Source organism: Lygodium microphyllum, chromosome 18 (genome assembly GCF_053477565.2).
Source record: "Lygodium microphyllum isolate KBCC chromosome 18, Lygodium_microphyllum_v1.1.10, whole genome shotgun sequence".
Lineage (NCBI taxonomy): Eukaryota > Viridiplantae > Streptophyta > Polypodiopsida > Schizaeales > Lygodiaceae > Lygodium > Lygodium microphyllum.
The window spans coordinates 51,881,993-51,901,328 of record NC_141152.1 but is presented as its reverse complement, the minus strand read 5'-3'; positions in this window follow the sequence as shown (position 1 = coordinate 51,901,328).

The window sequence follows — 19,336 nt, the reverse complement described above, 5'->3', positions numbered from 1 at the left end:
AGAGAAGGGTTGAAGGTTTTAAGCTAAGTTCTTGAAGATAAGAGACAGCAGGGGGTAGGTAGATTCAAGGAGAGGAGTAGATGGAAGAGAAGGGGTGCGAAGAGATTGAAGATGTAGAAGAATACTTTTAAAAAAGAATTAGAAAATATAAAAGAATACTAACAGAGATGAAGCATGTTAGTTTCTTTCATACATTCCTCTATGCTTCTCAAATCACCAATATGATGCTTCCAATGGCTTCGAAAGGGGGTTAAATACTAGGACACCTGACCAGAATCCTACCAGATCACTCCTTCATCTCCCACTTTCGGAGTGCTGTTCACTGCCTGAAAACAGTGATCACGCATCGCACGATTTCGCTAATCTCTTTTTTTAAAATCCTCTCAAATTGGCTGAAAGCTACATGCTTTCTTTTACATGTCCTCATAATCTAGAAGTTATCTCTAGTTTTATGGATTTTTATAAGAGATAATATCTAGAAGATAAAAAATTGACTAAAAATTTGTCCAAAAAAGTCTAATATTTTGAACCATGGACACTAATACTAAGGCCTAAAGTGGCATTGGCTTTCTCAATCTAAAAGGAAGCCACAGTCTAGATTTTTTTACACAGTGTGCGTGTAGTGGCATGACAACGTCACTCGCATTTACATTTACAAGTCTCATGCCGCTATCACAGCACGTGTAGGGTTGAAGGTCACCACAAGGGTTTGGCAAGAAAACTGGACAAGATAGATAAAGATGTGCCTTCAAGAGATAAGTAGATTACAGTGAATGTTTAAAGGTTCAAGAGGTACTTCACGGTCAATCACAAGGGTTTGAGAGAGAAGAATGTATGGGGATTCAAGAGCTTAGAATCCGGAGACGGTAGAGATAAGAGAAGGGTTGAAGGTTTTAAGCCAAAAGTTCTTGAAGATGTTAATAGAGCTTCCAATTGCATGTTCTTAGCAAAGATCACAAGAGTATTATCTCATGAGTTCTAACTCAAATCAAGCTTGTTTCTTGACTGTAAGAGAAATCATAAATTATAAAATCAAGTACAATATGTTGTCATGTATCATAAGAAACTCTGCATCCCATCATTCATACATGATGCCATAGCATGAATCAACTTTGCATGATTACATTCAATGTAGACTGTTAGGGATAAAAGCTTATGAGTCAATTACAAGGCTTGTAGGGCAAAGAGACTTGCTTCAAGAGAGCTTCAAATTGAGATATTGATAAGGATAAGTTACTACATCCAAGAAATAAGAGAAAAATCTCCTCTTAATTCAACTCAAAGCATCTATGAATGATCTATGAATATTACCCTGCCATAGGGGCACATAATACTTGCATATTTTGACAAGATGCCTTCTGTAGAGTAAGAAATAATTTAAAAGGATACTGCTTAGCTAATTCTCTAAATATGGCTAAAGATATCAGTCCCAAATCATCCCAAATATCTTATGAAATTCACCTCTGATGATAGCATAAACTTCCCCTAACACGGTATCGGTGCATTTGGTGTCAAAAGTCTACCACAAGGATAAGAGACGACAAGGTGAAGGGAGATTTAGGGAGAGGAGTAGTCAGAAGAGAAGGGGTTCAAAGAAGTAGAAGACATAGAAGAATACTCATAGAAAGAAATAGAGAACGTAGAAGAATACTAACAAAGATGAAGCCTGTTAGTTTATTTCTGTATTATGAGAAGATAAAACTCTTGTAGATAAAAACGTGTATAAAATAATACATTTCTCTATGTTGTTCAGATCGCCAATCTGATGCTTCCATTGGCTTTGAAAGGGGGGTAAAATACCAACACACCTAGCCAGAATTTTGCCATATCACTCCCTCTTCATCTCCCACTTTAGAGTATTGTTCACTGCTTGAAAACAGCGATCGTGCGATTTCGCTTTTTTTAATACATAAAATCCTCTCAAAATAGCTTAAAGCTACATGATTTCTTTTACATGTTATCCTAGTCTAGAAGTTGTCTGCAGTTTTATGGATTTTTACAAGAGAAAATATCTAAAATATCAAAAATTGTCTAAAACTTGTCCAAAAATCTAATATTTTTGAACCATGGACACTAACACTAATGTCTAAAGTGGCATTGTCTCTCTAGATCTATAAGGAAGTCACACTCTAGAGTTTTTCACACGATGTCTGCATAGCGGCATGACATCCACCCCCTCCTAACCTGGACATCCTCTGGCATGTGCCAAAGTCTTACGGATCTGCAGTGTCAGAAGAAGTATCTTCTGCCATGTCAATGTCTTCATCTTCTGCCTGTTCTTCTTCCTCTATGTCTTTATGCTCTTGAATTATATCCAAGTCTTCTAACTCATATGTTGAACTTTCTCTTCGTTTGAAGAGCTTGATTCTTTTTTCAACTATGGGTATCTTCATGCTTGTCCCATCCAATTTAGATGTGGGAGCTTTCACTCAACCGTGAAGACCCACTGATCGCTTATTTCTTCAAGCGTTCCAAGCGGAGCACTAATGGCTACCTCTAACATAGCCGATGTGCCACCCATATCTACGGGTGTAGTGAGCTTACCTCCATGCTTGATCGAGTTACCTCCTCTCCCACACACTCTGGTAGCTCCATGATCCAAGTGCAAGCTTCAAGCAAGCTCCATCCTCAAGCTCCGCGCTCCAAGCTCCATTGCCACGAGCAAGACAAGACAAGACAAGACAAGACAAGACAAGACAAGAAGAGAGGAGAAGATGGAGAGCTTCTCCTCCCCGGTCCCTCACCCTCACACTCTCACACTCCCTCTCTCAAGCACAAGCTCAAGCAAGCAAGAACAAGAAGAAGGAGAAGAAGAAGATAGCCACTTTTGGCCACACACAAGAATCAGCTTCTCATTCACTTTTCAACTTTATATACAAAACCCTAAATCCCTTTTGGGCGGTCATCCCCTTATCCCCTTATTTACATGGCCGACAGGCCCTTTTTCCCCTTGTCCTACTATCTTCCTAGCTTCCTTTCCACCGCCCGTCTACATTTACAAATTGCACGGGTGAGAGCCCGCACTCTTAAAATAAATCATGGTGCACCTTGCACTTTTTACAAAAGTATTGACTTGTGCTTTTTCTTGTGTGCCTTCTTTCTTTATTTAGGACTTTTCTGCACTTCTTGTGTTTCCATATTTTCCTTGGTGTCTTCTTCTTCCGTTTCACTTTTTCCTTGGCCTTTATCTTCTGCTTTATATTTTTTGGATTTTTCACCTTGTTTGTCTGAGGGTTAACATTACCCCCTCCTAGACGAGTGCCAGTCCCATGGCACTCACAGTGGTAAGTAGCAAGCTTTAGCATGCACTAAAGACGTGGATGGCAAGGACGTCTGTGGTTGCCTTGGAGGGTTTCTGGTGGTGGGCAGATGGAAGTTGTTAGGGCCACATTGTTAGTGTGGGTGGCTGGTGATAGGGTGGTTGGAGTTGGGAGTAGGGATGTTTGCTGTTGGGAATTGTGTTGGGATGGCACAAGTATTGGTTTTTTGGGGATTCTGCACATGACGATTTCTTGGCGGGCTTGCAGGATGATAAAGGATAAGAATTCAGAGTTGAGTGACGATGAAGAGCGAACAACACTTTCGTTGGAGTCTTCAATATCTGTTATTGAAAACCTCTCATATGTGGTCTCTCCCTGGGGGTAGTGCTAGTCTTCTTTATCGTACACAAGACGTAGTTCAATTAGTTTGGGAGACAAGTCAAACTCTAAGCAAGTTGAGATTATTGTCCTGCAGTTGAGGACCCAAACTATGTATATATTTTGGTGCAGATATTATGTGAGTGCTCGTGCATACTTAGATATTACGTAGTTAGAATACCGCAGGCTGCTTCCTCGTAACAATGTATGGATGAAGCAAAGTTGTCCCTGTTGAGAAGAAGTACACGTTGTCGTATTGCTGTGCATCCGAGGTGTGAAATCTATCCAAAAGTTGTGTGTGTGGGATTTGATACTTTGTACATACTTAGTCGTTATGTTTACATTTTTGTTCTGTGTGGGCAGTATAGGGAGAGAAGGCTCTCCATTAGTATGATATTATGCAGCATGAGGGTTGTGCCAAACAAGTTCATATTGACATGTGTTCTAAAAGCTTGTAATAGCATTGGGGCCGTAAGGTATGGTAGAATGATATCTGATTAGATAACTAGGACAGAAACCGATTTTGATGTAGAAGCAGGAAATGTACTCATTGATATGTACTCCAAACATGGAGAACCTGCTGAAGCATATGAAGGGTGCAATGATTGCTGGTGTTTTTCTACAAGGTCATGATCTAGTCAGTATTGAACTTTATGGACGGATGGAACAGGAAGGTGGTAGAATTCCTTCAGGACATGCAGAAGGAAGGACAAAGCCAGATGTTTTTATCTTAACTAGAATTCTTACTGCTTGTAGTCATGCTGGCTATCTTGAGAAGGTTTTTTGTTGGCATTCAACACACTATAACTGCATCATTGATCTTCCTAGCCATTTAGGTTGTTTGTCTGAAACTGAAGCTTTGCTGCTGCAGACAATGTCAAGCATCTATACAGATGTGCACATGTGGGAAGATGCTAATGCAGTTCAAATTCTGAGGAGAACTGCTGATGCAGGCAAAAAGCCTGGCATGGCCTGGATAGAGGTCAATAACAAGGTTAATGAGTTCATTGTGGGGGCAGCATAAGAGCTACTATGCTGATTGAGACTCTTCTAGCAGTTTTTCAGATGAATGAGATTCTGTATGAATTGAAGCAACACTTTGCAGGGCTAAACTGCGGGCATTGGGATTACATTTTCAGCTATGTGAAGACCTTTCATGGTCATCCAGATAGGCTTCTCCCTGATTGTGTCCTGGTAGACATGAACCAGCACTTTATGAAGAGTTACACTAGGCTTGCTGATCCGAACTGTCCCATCACCAATTTTATGTTCATGGGACCCACTGGAGTGGGCAAAATAGAATTGGCAAAAGCTTTATCTGCTGCTATTGTGAGGAGCCGCTTTGCTGGATGGAAATGGCGCGTTGAAGGCTTTTTGGGGGGGAAAAAAAGCTTAATTGAGAAGAGGAGCAGAAAGCAGACGAATGGGGGAATATTGCGAAAGGGCACAAAAAGGAGGGCGATCAAGTTGCTCCAGGAGATGTGCTATGTGAAATTGAAACTGTCGACAGGTCACAGAGTTATTGTGTCCTTATGGCCTTCAGAACAGTCTACGATTTATATCCTCTACCTCAGTAATTCAGCATCAAGAAATTGGTATGCCATCGCTTTTTCTGCAAGTCACTTTTTGGGAATGCCTCTCGGAGCTTGTCGATGTGTTGGCCTCTCGAAACCTTCTGGACATTACTCTCTGTATAGCTGATCATTAGGTGGAAGACGGAGAGCTGGAGAGATTGAATGTCCAGTGTGAGTTCGGGGGCTTCAAGGCTGACGACGTAGGAGACCTGAGCTAATCGATTGACTGATCGATCGCATCATCCTTCGCAACGCCTTCACCTCATGGACGAAGCCATGCCGTTCTGACACCTTCTGGAAACTGAAAAACTAGGACGAAAGCTGAAGAAGGAGGTCTAAGCTCCAAAAAGCCTACACTGGGTGTCGAGTTGAAGGGAAGTAGAAGAAAAAGTTGATCATAAGGAAGACGATCAATCGGAGGGATCTCTGCGACTGAGAGGAAACGGAATGAAAGTGAAGATGACAAGACTAATTTTCTCTTATTCATCGCAATTCATGCACTCTTATCTTCTGTAGATTTCTTCTTCTCTACCATGCTTCTATGATTGTAAAAGACCAACTGTGATGACGAAGGCTCCTACGCCTTGAGCAAAAGATACCTTGTCTTCTTCACTGTGGCTTCATTGCTGCTCACGGCAGCACTTTGGAGGATAGACGTACACTATGCATTCAATCGGAAGATCCTTACCGAGAAGCTGTTCAATCTTAGAGGCAAAGGAGGCATCAGATGGGCTTCGGACTCCACGAAGTGATGCTTCTCTTGAGAAATTTTATCAAAACTGAATCTTTATTGACCAAAAAGTCCTCCATTTCTAAGGTGAATGACTACAACAGAGAGGAGAAGCAATAGAATGAAGCATTTTTGACACCCTGCATCTATACGTGACAGGGAAAGAGGGGCAGCATTCTGGACCTGGAGTCTGTGACTGAATAGGGGCTCTGTGCCAGCAGTTTACAGTGAAAGTCATGCTCAACTCTTCCACTTGAAATTCTTACTCGAACCATGTTAAGAGCAAGGAGAGTTCTACTTGATACTTAGACATTATGACCTGCGTAAACCTTTACATCTTGCTTGTAAGAGTGTATTTCATATAGCACTGAAGTTCCTTCCGTCACAATGAAGATTTTCTATAGGGTTCAGAACTTTTCAAAGGTATGAAAGGACAGTAAAGTGAGGCAGTGATGAATCAAATGTTACTCAAGAAAGAAAGATGATGCAGGAATGATTTGAATGTATCTATTATGTTGCCAAATTGAGAAGTTTATTATTCAGTAAAGAGATCCTTGATTTTGGTCCAATGTTATTGGATTTTTGTATGAATCCTTTACAGTACTGGACATTATTTTGATCTGCATCAAAATTGTTCCCTAAACCTCTTGTATACACCTCTGAGGATCCTCCGTACTTGTCCTTTATTGCTGCTGTAGCTAATCTGAAGGCTGCGACATACAAAATTGTTGTCTTAAATTGGAATCAGGATTCTCAAAGGTTGTGGATGTGAACATAGACAATAATTACCTGTCTGAATCAAAAGAACATGCTGTTATAACAGAGTTCAGCTTCTCTGATGTAAAAGAGGGAGATGCTAAGCTAGAAAGCTGTTTGTCTCATCAGTCTTCTGAAGAGTTGTTGGAATGTAAATATGAACGTTGTGGAGGCCGCCACTGTAAGCTGATTTGGCTTTCTATTCATTTTCAGTTATTGGTAGAAATAAAAACAGAGGCTTGACATTATTTTCTCATCTTGCTTATTTGCTTGATTGATCTTCTATCTTGGAATTTCTCAAGGACCTCTGTGGTTGCGACTTTGCTTTCGAAAACCCTTCGACATCTTTGGTAGATATTACGTAGTTAGAAGACCGCAGGCTGGTTCCTCGTAACAATGTGTGGATGAAGCAAAGTTGTCCCTGTTGAGAAGAAGTACACGTGAAGGTGTATGAGACATCCTTTGCATTGTGATAGCACAATGTAGCATAATCCAACACATTGACATCAAACTTTCGGATAGCTGATAGCTACTGGGCTTTCTCGAGGAGTACGGTGTACTTTTCATGGCCATTTGTGTGGTGCTTACCACGATCCATTGCAATGATACTAAGGCGGAGTGCAAAAAGGAATCGTGCAAATGGGTCAGGGTGACAGGTCTAACTATAGGCGAGACAAGCTCCCTAGGTATGTCCTACCCTTGATGTGCCCTAAACAATTGTGGGGGATATGTAGAGGGTTAGGGAACTAGGGACGGAGCCGATCAACCAAGGTCACTAGGCGTACCTAATTTGAGGACCCCTAGGTGTCGTGCTATGATTGTGAGTGCTTTTTTTATTTTATTTCCCTTTTTTTTTCTTCTTTCCTTTTCTTTTCCACACTTTAAAAAAAAAGAATAACACGAGTACAACCATTGCAATATGTTGAGGCTACAACCTTTCAATTGGATCAAGAAATTTTGAGATTCAAAGGTTGCGAAACTGGATATTACAGCAATGATTGTGTCCTAGCCTCAGTGCTAGAGGAAAAATTGTTGAGATGGGGAGATACACTGGAGATTTGCAAAACCTCTTTGTAACATGCGATGCTGGTACAATTGGTAATAGCTGCCATGAGTGCCAGGTGTAGAGTTTGACCCAGAAAGAGAAAGTGGCCCCACTAATCTTGCTTTGGGCCATGCGATGTGGCAATGGGCAAGGGTGATTTTCACTTTCAGCAATGTGGCTTCGTCATGGCTCTTTGTGAGGTTGGTGGTCTTGCGGTGACTTGGACATTGAACACTTTCGTACAAAGACCTGTGTCGTCCTGCATCCACTTGAAACTTCATGAGACTATATGCAAGTCACATGCATCAATTATAATGAATAGATGCAACACAAAAAGATATTACTTTATAAAAATCCTATGGTGTTGACTGTGATGCATATCCTCGGTGCTTGTTAAAGACGTGACATACATTAGTAGTAGGTAAGGGAGGTTTATATAGTTGGGGAGCCTATCCCTTTAACCACTTAAGGAAAAAAGGTCATGAAAAAATGGCATTTGGCAAGCATCTTATACACATACAGCCTATTCTTTTTGTTATATGAGGCGTGGTGAATTTGGGTGATCAGACGACTCGGGCTGTGCCGGTGGTGGGCTCGTGTTAGGCTAGGCGGGGAAGATATCCCCAAATGGTGTAGTCCCTGGCCACAACAGTTTCAAGAATGCTTTTAAACAATTCATCAAATTCCTGCTTGTCTCTAGCTGCCTTCTCCTCTTTCGAGCACCTGGTGCCCAAGCATCTGGTGGGGGCCTGCACGGCCGGTGTTGCCACACCCCAGGTGCTCCCTTGATCCTTCGTCCTCTTAGCTTGGGGAGTTTCAGCCTCATCCTGGGCAGTGTCTCTTGGGGCCTCTTTTGGTGCGTACCGCTTAAGGGTAGGCACATATCGCTCTGGTGGAGACGCTTGTGCCTTATGCTCCCTTCTACAGAGGAGAGCTTCCTTGTATGCAAATTGGATTATGTGCTCCATGACAACTACTGTGGGAAAATTTGCAAAATGTGAATCAAGGTTAGGATTTGAGGCAGGATAGAATTATTTGCATGAAAAGGATTAAACAATGGATTATCAAGCGCATATGAGGAGGAGGGCCGAGGTGAGGCATGCAATGTTTGTTGTAGAGGGACGACCCCTGTGACAATGTTCGTCCTGCCTAGTATTCCAACCATTAGAAGATCTTGGATTATGCTAAGTTGCGTGGAGTGGTCGTCATGGAGTGGAGCAGGGCTCGTCCTCGGAAGGATAGACCGGAAAGGGGAAAGGTGTATAGAAGGGGATGGCACCCCATCTAGGCCATCAGATATGTTCATCAGGGCTCCCTATGGCAGTGATGAAGGTTGCATGCCCTCCACCTCGAGGTGGGAAAGGTCACACAACTTCTAGATGTGTGGTGAGAGGAGTACCTAAGGAGCTCAGCCTGCCAAACCCAACTCTTCTCCCTGCGCTTGACTACCATTGCTTGTGTGTGTTGATATTATTTGTACAGGGTCACAAAACTCATTATTTATTTATGTATATATTTATGAATCCATGTCACTTCGCGATGATAAAAACCAATTGTAGAACTCACGATTGTACTGGAGTGTGGCACACGCATCTAGTACATGTGGCATCTTACTTAATAACAATAGATATTTTGCAACATCGAGTAGCATGGTACCTTGTCTGAGTCTACTGGCAACATGTAACTCCTCCTCAGTGAGAACCTTATCAGTTAGAGAGTTATCTTGTCTAGTTCCAGCTAAGTCCATACCCCGAATGGCAGTCAGTACTCGAAAGGAAGCCAGTGCCACATAGGTTGGGTCTCTTTGAGAATGCCATTTAGCTAATTGCTCCTCTGAGATGGTCATAATTTGGGCTCCTAGTTCGGTCATTGCAACGTCGCTTTCAAACTAAAATTTTTCAAATTGACTTTGACCCTCTGATTATTGCTTTAGTTGCTCTATTTCTAAGAGATTTGGTTGGCAGAGCACATCATTGAATGTTACGGTTAAGTGCAGTTCATCAGCTTCCTCGTCAGAGGTGAGTTGTATGCGTTCATGCAGGAGCCTACCATAGTGCTCGTCAAGATGTTCTTGCTTTTCCCACGATAGGGAAAATGGAAAGTATTCTTCAATCTGCTCCTTAGGGAATGCGTCCATGTCTGCAAGGATGTGGACACGTGCAAACACTTTGAGCTTGGCATCCAACTCAGTTAAGCATTCTGTCACACTTCTATGTTCAACGAGGGCTTGCTTGATTGCTATATCATGCAAGGTTCTAGGAGTTTCCCTAGGCTTTAGAATAGTTGGGGACTCAAGCCTAGATGAGCAAGATTGGTCGACTCTAGGATTTCTTATTTCCTCGGGGTTTCCATGTGTCTCCTAAGGCTTTGTTGTTATTGTGTCATGGTTCTCCTTGATGCGATTGATATAGATTTGTCACCCTGTTGTGACAATGTTGTATCCACTCTTGATTGGTCAATGCGAGTTCCATTGTCAGTGGATTGAGTGTTGCAAGCAACTGTTGATGGTAATGGCTGCTTTGATTTTTCAGAACACATGAATGTGTTTGAGGTTTCACTGCTATTAGGAGAGACATCAATGGATTCATTGGTGGATAGACTCGATGCTTTATTCCTCATCTCTTCAACGCTCTTGGTCTCAATGTTCTTGGGGTCCACAACCACTTGTAATTACTGTTGTTTTCGTTATTTTCTCCTCTTTTTCTTGGTCAATAAATGTGCATCTCTCAATGACTCACGACCGTGAACTAGGTCAGCCGTTGATATGCTTGGTTGGGCCTTAACTTTCCCTTTCTTTGGGGTGTCCTCATGGGACATAGCTGTGACCTGTTGAAAAGCCTTGCTAGGTTGATTGGTTAGATTCGCCATCTCCTTGGCCACATCTTTGAGAGGTTTCTCCTCAAGCCTAGGCTTTAGGTGCTTTGGAAGTGCTGGAGTTGTCAAGGATGTTGGTTGCAACACCTCCTCCATAGGTGAATTGCTAAGGACATGTTCCGCAAGGGGTGTTGTCATGGCCAAGGGCTATGACTACCGTGATCCCTGATTGAAAATAGTAGCAGCTATTTCAGTGGACTCGCTACTGTTAGTAGATTGCAATGTCAGGTCCTCAGGCGGATTAGAAGTGGTTGTGTATTTTTTTGTCCTTTGAGCATTCACTTGTGTAGATAGAGCCTCAGATGATCTAGTCACAATAGATTGCACAGGCATATCCTTGGGCCGAGAGCTATGGGTGGTGTCATGTTCCACCTCTTGGACGTTTGGAAGCTTAGCTAGAGATAGAGATTGGGATTGAGAAGCTACACTTGATGACTGTTGTTGTGCTTCCTGTGTCCGTTTAGGGAAAGAGGGTGTAGGAGACTTGAGACTCCTAAGTGGCTTTGACACTGGTTGGAAGATTTGCTCATGGTTGCTAGGTGATTGTGCCATTTGCTTTGTCGACGAGCAATCAGCCTTCTTATGAGCAGTGTTGTGCTTGTGGCGCTCACTATCCTCTTGGAAAGTCAAAAGCTCCTTGAGCACTAGTGGTCTTTGTGCATGCTCAATGGTTACATCTGACATCTGCTTATTAAGCATGCTACCTGAGGCTCTTCCTTTCAAACACTCATGTTTGGTTTCTTGCCCCGAGACCTAGATTTTCTCTTAAATTTCCTCCTGTGCTTCTTTGATTTTGATACAAGCTGGCCTTCGGTTGATAAAGGTGGTTTAGCAAGGGGTTTTGATACCCAAATCCATCGGTTACCTGCATAATACCGTTGAGCACATAGCAATGCTTTGGATATCCATCGCGACATTGTGCAGGCTCTCCATTAATACCTTTGTCTATAAGGCTTGGGCTTCTTTTGTGGTCTTCTATGATATTTGTAAGTCCAAAGCCTGTCCTTGGCATTGCCTCCTGACCTTCTTGTTTCAAGCATGGCCTCACTCACTGGTTCTCTTTGTTCAACATGCGCTTCTATCAACTCTTTCAACAGGTCCTTGCTCTCGTTATTAGGCTTGCATGTTATGTCAGCACCTTCCTTGCCTTTCCCTCGAGGTTCAATGAGGTCACCCTTGCTAAAGGTTGTGATTATCCTTACACCTAGTAGTGTCAAGTGTATTCTCTGTGCTACATAGTCGGCCTCACACTTGGTCGCCCTTTTGAAGGGTCTTCCTAGGAGGGTTTCCTTTCCGCAATTAGCACTATTTGGAGGAACATGAAATAGGAGGGCAAGCTTTCAGTTTCAATTATCGCGAGGATTTTGCACTTCCCTATAAGTACTTGTGGGTGTCCCCCGTAAGGACTAAGAGTTGCATTAGTCGGTGTGAGATCTGGTTGGCCTAGTAGGGTCCATGCGTTATAGGTCAAGATATTAAAATATGCTCCTTTATCAATCAGAGCATCGATAGTGTGCTCTCTTTTCGCGGTGAGTTTGATCCTAAGATAAGCAGGCGGTACTATGTCTTCATCTTCCGAGTCTTGGCTTATAAATTTAAGCATTTTGACAAACGCCCTTGAGTCGCCAACTGCATGACCAAATGTGGATTCTCCACTAATGTCTTGGATCGCCTGTGTAGTGCCATTCAAGGTGTATCAATCATTAGGACTGTCATATCTAGTCATCCTCGTAGTTGTAGCCTGATGTTGTTGCTTTTCACTTTGATTAGATGCAGTCCGAATGCAACACATACGTATTTTTGTGGTGTGGCCTTTTTGCCCTTGTTGGCTAGATTGGCCCATTGAGGTTCTAGGGTCTCTGTTTGTCTTTGTTCAGGTATGGGCTTTTGGTTGTTCTTTTGGAAGTGAGAATCCATGCTTGTGTAGAGTGATTACTACACTAGGGTCTAATTTGGAGGACCTATCATGGCGCGCGTTTTCTCTCCAACCTACTTGTCGGAGGTGTGGAGGGGGTAGAGCCCTCTCTCCGGGGGCCCGGGGGGGGGGGGAGGGGGAATCTCCCCCGATCCGCAAGGACTCTATGGTAAATGCCATGCACAATTTGAAGGACCATTTATATCCAAGTTTTGAACTACTTGCTCTAAATTTCAGCCCAGTGATCGATTTATGATATGGTTTTGGCTCTATATGGTCTCTCAGTTAGTTTTAGGGTCTATAAGTTAAAATTTGAAAAAATCCAAATTCGGTCCAACATGTCCGAATTGCAGGGACCGAATGCTTGATTTGGCCCATCCAAGGGCTAAGGGCCGAATAAGAAAGGGCTAAATGTAACTGGTCCGAATGCCAAATTTGGCAAGTCTGAGTGTGGTTTTCTGAGGGTCAAGTGGCCGAGTGGGCCGAGGGCCGAGTCAAGTGGGCTGAGTCAAGTGGGCCGAGGGCCGAATGGTGAATCAGCTGGGCCGAATGTCAACTTGTCCGAGTGGGGTTGGGCCGAGTCGGCAAGGCCAAGGGCTGAATTTCAAGTTGGTTTGAATGCTTCACTCGATCAGGCTGAGTGAAAGATGTCTGAGTGTAGTTTTGGTCAAGGACTCGGCCCAGAATCACCGTCACTCGGACGGGCCGAGCGTGATGCAATTTTTTCTGGACCTCAAAGAATTCATTGCACCAAACAATCAGGTCTTCCTACCTACTGAACAACTCCAGATCCAAGCCACTCATGTAGGGAAAGGTGTGGAATTACCTAGGGTGGGCAAATAACTCCTAGATGACCAAATCAAAGAAGGTCCACACGATGAATCTCTCTCCCTTCCTCCTGCTCTCTTGAAACCTTGCAATGCAAAATGTGGCCTTTCTTGCCACTCCTGGCCCCTTATCACCTTGCCTAGGCCTGTACTCACCTTAGTTTTGTTTCCCTTACTAACATTTAACCCAAAATTTTATTTTTTTTCCTTCTTTTCCCTGTTTCAGCTTGTTATATAGCAACAGAAAACCCTACTGTCAATGTTTTGCTCATATCCTTCCTAAATGCAAGAAAAAATCATAAGGGAAATACCTACACTACTCCATTGTGCTTTTCCAAGTCCAAAAACCAAAAACCTACTTGCTAAGGAGATTGAATACCTCTTCAAAATCCCTCGCTTCCTACCTATCTACCTCAAGAACTGATTTGGGGAAAACCCTACTTCGATGCTTGATTTGAAGCGCGCAAGTGCTCAAGGCTTGAATCTGTTGGTCCCGGCAACGGAACCAAAATGTGGGACCTTTCGCTTAACCACCAAGACCCACGGACTGCTTATTTCTTCAAACGTTCCAAGCCGAGTACTAATGTCTACCTCTTACATAGTCGACGTGCCATCCATATCTATGGGTGTAGTGAGCTTACCTCCATGCTTGATCGAGTTACCTCCTCTCCCGCGCACTCCGGTAGCTCCACGATCCAAGTGCAAGCTTCAAGCAAGCTCCATCCTCATGCTCCATGCTCCAAGCTCCATTGCCGCGAGAAAGAGAAGAGAAGAGAAGAGAAGAGAAGAGAAGAGAAGAGAAGAGAAGAGAAGAGAAGAGAAGAGAAGAGAAGAGAGGAGAGGAGAAGATGGAGAGCTTCTCCTCCCCAGTCCCTCACCCTCACACACTCACTCCCTCACACTCTCACACTCCCTCTCTCAAGCACAAGCTCAAGCAAGCAAGAACAAGAAGAAGGAGAAGAAGAAGAGAGCCACTTTTGGCCACACACAAGAATGAGCTTCTCATTCACTTTTCAACTTTATATATAAAACCCTAAATCCCTTTTGGGCAGTCATCCCCTTATCCCCTTTTTTACATGGCTGCCATGGCCTAGATCCTTTTTCCCCTTGTCCTCCTATCTTCCTAGCTTCCTTTCCACTGCCCATCTACATTTACAAATTGCACGTGTGAGAGCCCGGAACTCTTAAAATAAATCATGGTGTGCCTTGCGCTTTTTACAAAAGTATTAACTTACACTTTTTCTTGTGTGCATTTTTCCTTTATTAGATGACCCTTTGTTGCTTAACCTCTATGGCTATGCATATGCTTGAACAATGGTTATTTGCTCCCCTCCTTTATATAGCTGGTGCTGCTTGTAGTGGGACATTCTCTCCACCCATGTGCCATGCCAGGTAGCTTTTACTCCATCTGCATCTATCAACTCTTTAATACACCATTAGCACATGTGGCTTTAAATGCTGCTAACTACCACCACCTTTAATAAACAGGGACTATACTTAGCTAGGCTTAGTCCTTATCCTTGATTTGGGACATCAATCACTCCGTTTGGATTGGTTTGCAAAGATATATATCATTTTGATTTAGATTTAATCATTATGGGGGCAGTATTGGGATAACTTGATAAGGTGTATAATTTATGGTAGTTTCACCTCGTGTTTCACATGTGGGACCGTAAAAATGACCATAGGAGCCACAGTATTTGGATCCACACATCCTATTTCACGTGGCTGAAATGCAAAAGCTTTTCCATGTTTCATTAGCATTTGCATAAAAGAGTGTTTTTTAGCTGGCAAAAGGAAAGAATTTTCACCTATTTTGAGCTCTTTTATACTTGTAGACGTGAACCTGTGACCAATGTTGGAAGGATCATGAAGACTTGGTTGATTTGCTAACCTATGAGTCAGCCCTTCACTTTCAGGAGGTAATGGGACTGCCAGAGGCTTGACTTTCTTATCCACAGTCTTGTATTTTATCTCCACTTGCGCTTCAGCCTTGTTGAGTAAACCAATATCTTTCTCCTCAACAAATTCTTGAATTGTTTGATAAAAATCCAATTTACATACTTCCATGGGTTGATTTTCAGCCCGATTTTCTGTATGAGGAGCTGCATATATTTCAGTCAATGTGTCAATAGTAATCAATCCAAAAAAAAACCCAAAATATCTTCATTTTCAGCGATCATGTCATAAGTTTTCAGCACCCTTTTTACATGACATAAATATTTTCTTTCAGCTTTAGTCATGGCTGGAAGAGACTTATACCATCCCATACTATTGGATGTACATACATACAGATTTGCTAGAGACACAATTTCTGTAGTATAAGGAGGTTCAATCATTTTACATGACACACTGCCATAGCCTCCTTTTATAGCGGTGCAGCCCAAAAACCCTTGAATTCTTGGGCATTAGGAGGCACATGATAATCACACATGCAATCTCTGTTTTGATGATGGTTAACACATACAGTAAGAAATTGGACAGCTCGTTCATTATCCTTGCTTCGGATTCAAGCATGGGAAGAACCATCATCAAGAAATTTTGTTTCCAAGCGGGCTTCAGAAATGTAAGGTTGCCTAATAATGATAGGGTAACTACAAGAGTCCTGAACAAAAAAGTAAAAATTATCTTTTATGTCTCCAAATAGTTACTTGCACATTGGGACATGTAGCATATGACTCTCCAGAAGAGTTGTTTGCAACTCTCATTTGCCAACTTGGATCAAAATCTATGGGCCATCCACCCCTTTCATAGACACTTCTTGCCATGATGTTTATCTCAGAACCATGGTCTAAGACTACAATACAAGGTGTTTCTTTTTCTCCAATTCTAACAACTGTCTCCGTTCTTGCTCTTGCCCAATGTGTATGGGAGTAGTGACTTCTTGGAATGAATTGGGCTTCTTCCTCATCATACATGTGATGTAGACGACCTTCTTTTTGAGAAGTGGGTTGCCCAATTGGTTTGGACCAGCCGACCATTACATTTTCAGCCTTCACTTCTTTAATTTTTGCATCCATACTTTCTTTATCTTCAGCTTCAATTGCTGCAATTAACTCTTTAAGTGCTTTAAGCTGAATTACTTGTGCAGTCAGCTTCTCTTCATCTTGCACAAAGACTCGAAGAGCTTGCAAAAAAGCATGCAATGTTTCTTCAGCATCATCACCAACATATTGTCTTTTTCTTTTGATTACATTAATAATTACATCATGACATTCACGTTTGAACACAATATTAGTGAGTTTGGGAATCTCACAATTCCCATTTTTTGAATACTAAAAAGGTGGCATCCGGATAACATGCCCATAAGTTTCTCAAAACCATATGATGTGACCTATCATTGGAAAGTGCTTGAAAAATGGAATCCATTGAGCCATAGAGCGCTCGATTTGGAGTTATAGTGTTCAAGTTATGATATATCCGAAGATTTGACCATGTGTCCCAAACTTATGGAAAATTCCCATATTCCCCAATATGGTGTTTTTGGCAATTTTGAGAATTTCACCTAAGGTGAACTCAATTTTACTTCCCTGAATTCGTTCTTCTAGAACTCGTTTGAGATTGATTTGCAGATTCTATGTCGGACTACAATTTGTAGCCTAGCTGCTTACCTTTCTTCTTTCCTTCGGTCTTCTTTGTTTGTGGCACATCTTACATCTCTTGATCTGAGGTTATATTTTTAGCAAGCTTTGGTTATTCAGGCGTTCTTCTAGTTACCCATTTCTGAGGGCCAGAAGAGGAAGGCCCTGGTTCATCTTCTCTTCTTTTCTTTTCTTCAATAAAGACTTCTTTATGATTGACATCAGCCAAATGTGCAAAGGTAGAAAAAGAATCTACTGGTTCTTTCCAACTATTATTCCTCAAATGCACTAACTGGCATTAGTTAAATCATCTTTGGCTACTTTTCAGCATTCCATTTGATCTAATGTTTACATCCATACTTTAGATTGCACATTAGCTTTACATGTTTTCAAATTTGATTTAGTTGGCTCAATTTGCAACCCATAGTAGCTGCATTAATTGCTACATAGGCATTCTTTACAACTAAATCTTCTAATCTTTTCTTCATTCCACAATTGCCAAAATTTGGCTCCAATGAAAGACCAATTTCAGCTACATGAATTTTTCTATCTTTCCAAAAGACGAGATTTTTTGCTTCAGCCTCACGGAAGGCAGAACACTCCCTCTTGTCATGTTGGCCATCACACCAAATGCATCACCTCTTACAGTCTTCTCTCATGGGTCTTTGAGTTGATGATCGTCCTCGTTCTTCAACTTTGACATCGAGCTTCTCCACATTGGAACTAATTTCTATAAGATTCATACAAAGGTCACGCATGCTTTTAATGAGTTCATCCATGACATCATTTTTAGAAGGAATAGAAGAAGAAAGAGTTGGTTTATAAGTCGAAGGAATAGGGGATTTTGAAGGTGAAAAAAGCTCCATCAATGGAGTTGTTGAAGTTGAAGTAGAGTCTAATCTTAGTCGCATCCACTCTCTTGAACGAGCAATCATGATTACTGCATCAGTAACATCTGTCCATGTAGTCTTGACTCCTGATTCGGAGGTAGCATCTTCTAGGTGACCAACAAGCTTCTCTTACAGAATGGGATCTACAACCTTAAGGAATAATTCAATCTTCTAACCTTCCATACTTTGTTGATATTCAGCATCAAGTTGTCCAAATTTACTTTCAAACTCATGGTATAAAGTTGTTGCAGCTAAATCTTGTTGGGTTTCTCAACCCAATCAGTGAAACTTTTCATCGTCATTAGGCCAAAGTCTTCTAAGAAGAATTCTTCACGTAGGGCTTTTTTGAATGCAGCCCAATCCGCATCTCATTGAAAAAGACCATGGATTCTTTCTTGAAGACCATGCTTGGCTAGTCCCGGAAAAATAGTGACTCCATGCATGTTGCGGTACACCAAAGAAGAGCATTTTCTCAACATATAAGGAAATGAAAACAAAGACATTTTGACCATTAAATTGTTTTAATTTTCGCCCAACTTTCTCTAGGGCCTTGATAGCTATGGAATCAATCTTCTCTTTGTCTTGCCTTTGTTGTTGTTGTTGTAACATTTGGATTTGTTATTGTTGAGTCTACTACAGTAGCACAAGGAGCTTTTGAACAATTCCTACATATGAAAACTACTAGAATATAGGAAATTCTCCAATTTTTCCTAGGTAGGTACATGTGCATTCCCCACGTATGACTAGGGAATTACATTCCCTGCATCTCGAAGTAGGGAATCCTAGGCATGCATGTATGAATTTGCTATATATAACTAGGGAATTTAATTCCCCACATTTTGAAATAGAGATTGATTAGGCCATATAACTAGGGAATTTAACTCCCCACATTTTGAAATAGGGATTGATTAGGCCATATAACTAGGGAATCGTACTCTCCACATATCATACTAAGGAATTATAGTTGACCACACAACTAGGAAATTTGATTCCCCACATTTCATACTAGGGAATTACAAATAGCTATATCAAGAATTATATGTATTTTGCAAAAAATTACAAGTACTAATATCATGATATACTTTGTGCGAGATGGTCAAAAAACAAATGAAGCTTATATTAAGTACTCACTTAATAATACAACATTGGTTCTCATCCCTTTTTACCAATTTTTGCAAAATGTTTCTCCTTACTCCACTAAATATTACTTGGTGGTGCACTAAGCCTTGTAAAGGTAACTATATTGATTTCATATTGCAAAGAATTGGCTTGATAAAAATCATCACTTGGATGCCAAGAATTCTTCTCAATCCCTTCTTTTCAATAAAGGCTCGAGTCAATAACACGGAACATTAAGGTTGACAAACTAATCAACAGTAGTATTAACATGCCAGCACAATGCCTGATTTGGTGTATTGCCATTTAAGTACTCCCATATTCCAAAAAAAATCTCACTTTAGAAAACCTAGCTTTAAACAAAGGCCATAAAAATTCTATCATGTGAGT